We start from the raw sequence: 5000 nt of genomic DNA on the forward strand, positions 1-5000 counted from the left end.
TCCTAGTTGCCTCCTCAAGTCTGTTTTCTGTGAGCAAATTCTATGGAATCTGAGGAGTTGTGATTTTATAAGACCAGCATACGTGTGCCTCGGATGGTAGCTGGTCTTAAATATAGAGCATGTGTATCTGTAGGTTTGAAAAAAACTTTAACGTCCAATTTGTGTGTCGTGTCAAATTTTGTCCTTTATATGTGGTGGTGTCCAGGAAGTCGACCGCTTTAACGCTGGTAGTGGACTTTACTGTAATGGATGGATTATGTGTATTTAGGTGCTGGAGGAATTCCTGAAATTCAGCTTCAGAATGGGTCCAGACCCCCCAGATGTCATCCAGGTACCGATAATAGTGCAGAGGTGCCCTTCTGCACGTATTGAGGGCACCCGCTTCCCACTCGGCCATAAAAATGTTTGCATAGGCCGGTGCAAACTTTTTGCCCATGGCCGTGCCCTTGACCTGCAGGAAAAATTGGCCATCAAACACAAAATCGTTGCGTTTTAAATTTATTTCCAGCAACTGTATAAGTTCTCGATCTGGCCTCCTCGAATCTGGGTATTTCAAAAATATGTTTTTAATGCAGCCAATTCCTTCATCTATATCAATATTTGTGTACAAAACTGTCTATGTCAATTGTAAATAAAATAGAGTCCTGAGGTAGAGAAATTAATTTGACTTTTTCCACAAAATCATATGTGTCTTTGATGTAACTTTGGTGCCGAATTGATAGAGGATACAAATAATGATCAATAAATTCTGCTGTTTGGTAGGTCTCACTCCCACAATCGGAGACAATGGGCCTACCAGGAGGGATTTCGAACGGTTTGCTCCATTTTTCGGGCTCTTTATGGATCTTAGGAGCAGGTAAAACCGCCTGGCCCTTGGTTCAGGAGAACCACGCAGGTAAGTTTTTTGTTTAGCGTTAATAAATTTCTTTTTATGAAGATTTTCTAAAATTTTGGATATTAGGGGGGCCGTATCAGGATAAATTGGAGCATCTAATTTTTTATAATAGGTTTCATTATATAATTGTTTGTATCCCTCCCACAGGTACTGCTCTCTGTCCAGAATGACAATCGAGCTTCCTTTGTCAGCAGGTTTTATAATGATGTTTTTATTGATCATTAGTTCCTTTAGAGCTTTTCTCTCATTCAAATTTAGGTTAGGTATAGTTTTATTAAATTTAAAATCATAATCCAAATAGTTTAGGTCCTTTGAAATTAATTTGTCCACCTCAGGAGGAAGAGAAGCGATTGGAGGAGACCAGTCGGATTCAGGCATGAAAGGTAAGTTCTCATTATTTACATTTTTACCAACATCATCTTTGTAGTAGATGGCCAATTTTATCCTTCTATGGTATTTTTGCAGGTCATACCTCATTTGCATTTTCACATTCTTTAAAAAATTATTACCCTGAGTGGGAATAAAAGTCAAACCTTTATTTAAAAGGGAACACTGTGCATTAGTAAGTGTAAATGTTTTAGAAAGATTACATATATTCTTATTTACAAGCTGAGAGTGCCCATCCTGCCTTTGCAGGCTCTTAGGGCAATCTATTTTAGCCACTCGCTCCAGTGGCTCTGCATGCGAGCCGCGGTGGCCTGGTCCAGTGGACGTTATCTCTAGCCACTGTGAAGGCCCGCCTCTCCAGTGCCGGGATGCAGCGGTTCAGCTGTGTGATGTGCATGTTCAGGTGAGTGAGAGTTACCTGTTCACGGACGGGTAGTGCCGGCGAGAAATTTATCGCAGGGACAAAAATCTCCGCATTCGGGCACTTTACCCTGGCTGCTCTCAGCGCTGCTCTCATCTCCTTCACAGCCGACGTTAGGGTTAGGCACCCCGAACATTGGGTCACGCAAATGGGCTGCGTGGTGCTGGCGGTGTCCCCGGCGCTGCAGCACCTCCCGCTGGTGACAGAGGCTGCCTCCACGGGTCTCTGTCGGCCGGGGACGCCGGTACCTCTGCCCGACACGCGGTCCGCACTCCCGGTCCGTGCCTCTCCCCCCTTCCCCCCCCGCCCCCGGTCTGTCCCTTCGGCCTGGCTAGCCGGCCCGGTTCTCCATCCTGCGGAACCGGGCCTGCTCGCCAGGCTGAAGGGACAGACCGGCCGTCCAGCCCCTTCCCCCGGTCTGTTCCTTCGGCCTGGCGAGCCGGCCCGGTTCTCCATCCTGCTGAACCGGGCCGGCTCGCCAGGCCGAAGGGACAGACCCTCCTGCCCCCGTCGCCCGGTCCGCTTGCGGACCGGGCGACGGGGGCAGGCCCCTCCTTAGCCGAAGCTCCAGTGCCTTACCAGGGGCACTGCGTCGGGAAAATAACCAAAGTCCAGCAGCCCTGGCTGATAGTCTAAGTGTCAGAGCCTTACCAGGACCACAATTCTATTTATTTTCCCTTACCAGGGGCACTGCGTCAGGAAAATAACCAAAGTCCAGCAGCCCCGGCTGATAGTCTAAGTGTCAGAGCCTTACCAGGACCACAATTCTATTTATTTTCCCTTACCAGGGGCACGGCTCTGCTGGGCGTGTGACTGGTTGGTTGAATCCGTGGAAGGGGGCTTAAGTGTGGGTCTGCAGGTTCGGATGGAGGGAGGTGGAGCCTGGTTGTATGAGAGGCTGCGGTCCGGTTCTCTGTTACCCGGGGATGTGGAGCCACGGCTGGGGTAAGTAGCTCCGCAGCAGGCCCTGGTTGTATGAGAGGCTGCGGTCCTGGTTCTCTGTTACCCGGGATGTGGAGCCAAGGCTGGGGTAAGTAGCTCCGCAGCAGGCCCTGGTTGTATGAGAGGCTGCGGTCCTGGTTCTCTGTTACCCGGGGATGTGGAGCCAGGCTGGGGTAAGTAGCTCCGCAGCAGGCCCTGGTTGTATGAGAGGCTGCGGTCCTGGTTCTCTGTTACCCGGGGATGTGGAGCCAGGCTGGGGTAAGTGTGGCCTGGTTGTGAGAGGCTGCGGTCTGGTGTGTCTGATGGCCTGGTTCTCAGATAGGCTGCGGTCCTGGTTCTGTGTTACCCTGGTCACTGCGTGTGACCTGGGTTACGCAGAACCAGGACTGCAGCCTGTCTAAGAACCAGGGTCTCCACCATGTTTGTTTGTCACCCGGGGACGTGGAGCCACTGTTGGGGTAAGTATTTTGGCTGCTGTCCCAGTTCAGTTACCCGGGGCTCTGGTCCCCTGTCCCGGGTAGAATTAAAAACACTTTACCGATTCCTGGTTCTCAGAGAGGCTGCTGTCCTGGTTCTCTGTTACCCGGGCATGTGGAGCCACGGCTGGGGTGAGTAGCTCCGCAGCAGGCCCTGGTTCTCAGAGAGGCTGCTGTCCCAGTTCAGTTACCCGGGGCTCTGGTCCCTGTCCCGGGTAGAATTAAAAACACTTTACCGATTCCTGGTTCTCAGAGAGGCTGCTGTCCTGGTTCTCTGTTACCCGGGGATGTGGAGCCAAGGCTGGGGTGAGTAGCTCCGCAGCAGGTCCTGGTTTCTCAGAGAGGCTGCTGTCCCAGTTCAGTTACCCGGGGCTCTGGTCCCCTGTCCCGGGTAGAATTAAAAAACACTTTACCGATTCCTGGTTCTCAGAGAGGCTGCTGTCCTGGTTCTCTGTTACCGGGGATGTGGAGCCAAGGGCTGGGGTGAGTAGCTCCGCAGCAGGTCCTGGTTCTCAGAGAGGCTGCTGTCCCGGTTCTCTGTTACCCGGGATTGTGGAGCCTCTGCCGGGTTGAGTGGCTCCGGAGCGTGGCCCCGGTTCTCATAGAGGCTGCAGTCTCGCTCCTCTCCCCCGTGCTTGAGTGGTGGATTCCGCCTGTGAGTTTTCGCTCCGGTCGGTCAACTTCAACTTGCGAAAAAGCGGGTAAAATGAATGCCACCCGGGCAAGCCATACATGCTTTTAAAGGTCTCGCTGAGGAGAACAATTCGGCGTGGGTCTCTGATTTTTATACCGTTTCCCCGATTTTTAAGCCGCGAAAGAGTGCCGTTTTTCCGCCCGGTCAACTTCAACTTCCGGTAGAGCGGGTGAAAACGCTTTCAACCCGGGGAAGCCATATATCCCCGTGAAGGCCTAAGCCAGGAGAACAATTCGGGGTGGTGTCGCGTCTCTACGCGGTTCCCCCGCTGCGAGGCAAGCGGCGGAAGTCGCGCCGGAAAAGCGTTCGAAAATCGGTCAAAAAGGCCGAAATCCGGGAAAAACGCACCACGGGCCGGTAGCCCGTGTTCCGGAGCACAGCCCTGTGCGGTCGAATGATTTTTAGCACGCTCACAGGAGCCGGAGAAATGAAAAATGGGTTTCCGGGTATACAAAGCATTGCCCCCCCTTGACACGCGCTTAAGCCCCGCCCAATCGGGGAAAATAGTACTTTCAGTTCACAGAAAGACAAAACCCCACCGGCAGGATTTCAGGAGAGGGTTTCAAGACACAGAGAACCAGTAAAAAGAGCGGAGTTTTGACCATTGACCCATCCAGGGGCCTTCACTGGCCTCAGGTGAGAAGCTACATGGGTGAATTATGTTGTCTTTGGTCATTTTTGATCGTTTTTCCCCGCTCACGGTTCCATGTGTGTAGAAGCTCTGAAAGTCCCTGGATCTACCTGTTGCTTGGCTGGCGGTCTCCGGCCGCTCTGGTGAGTCTGTCCTGGGCTGTAATTAGTCCGTGGACGGCTCCCTGGTTCTGTTGGAGCTCCGTCAGTGTCCCCCCGGTGTCTGGCTTCAGCCAAGCCGACCGCAGTGCACCGTGAGCGGATTACGGTCCGTCCCACGTGCCCGTCGGAAGTCTGGCTCCCAGCCCGCGTCTCCGACCCGACCGATAAGCACACGTGGCCTGCCGTGGAGGGCCCCCGCCTGCCTCGGTGCCCAGCACCGGCGCTTCGGCGGACGGTTCCTCCAGCCTGCAGGCTCGCCTCCAGGCCCGGGCGCGAACGCAGCCGAGCTGCGCGTCTGCCCGCGGCCGTCCCTCCTCAGCGAGACCCAGACGCCCCGTCTCTCCCAGCGGTCCTCCGCTGGGGCCCCGCCGCGGGGGTCCGGTCCCGGCTCGG

The sequence above is a fragment of the Poeciliopsis prolifica genome, unplaced genomic scaffold (assembly GCF_027474105.1).
Source record: "Poeciliopsis prolifica strain line A6 unplaced genomic scaffold, Auburn_PproV2 SCAFFOLD221, whole genome shotgun sequence".
In the NCBI taxonomy this organism is placed as follows: Eukaryota; Metazoa; Chordata; class Actinopteri; order Cyprinodontiformes; family Poeciliidae; genus Poeciliopsis; species Poeciliopsis prolifica.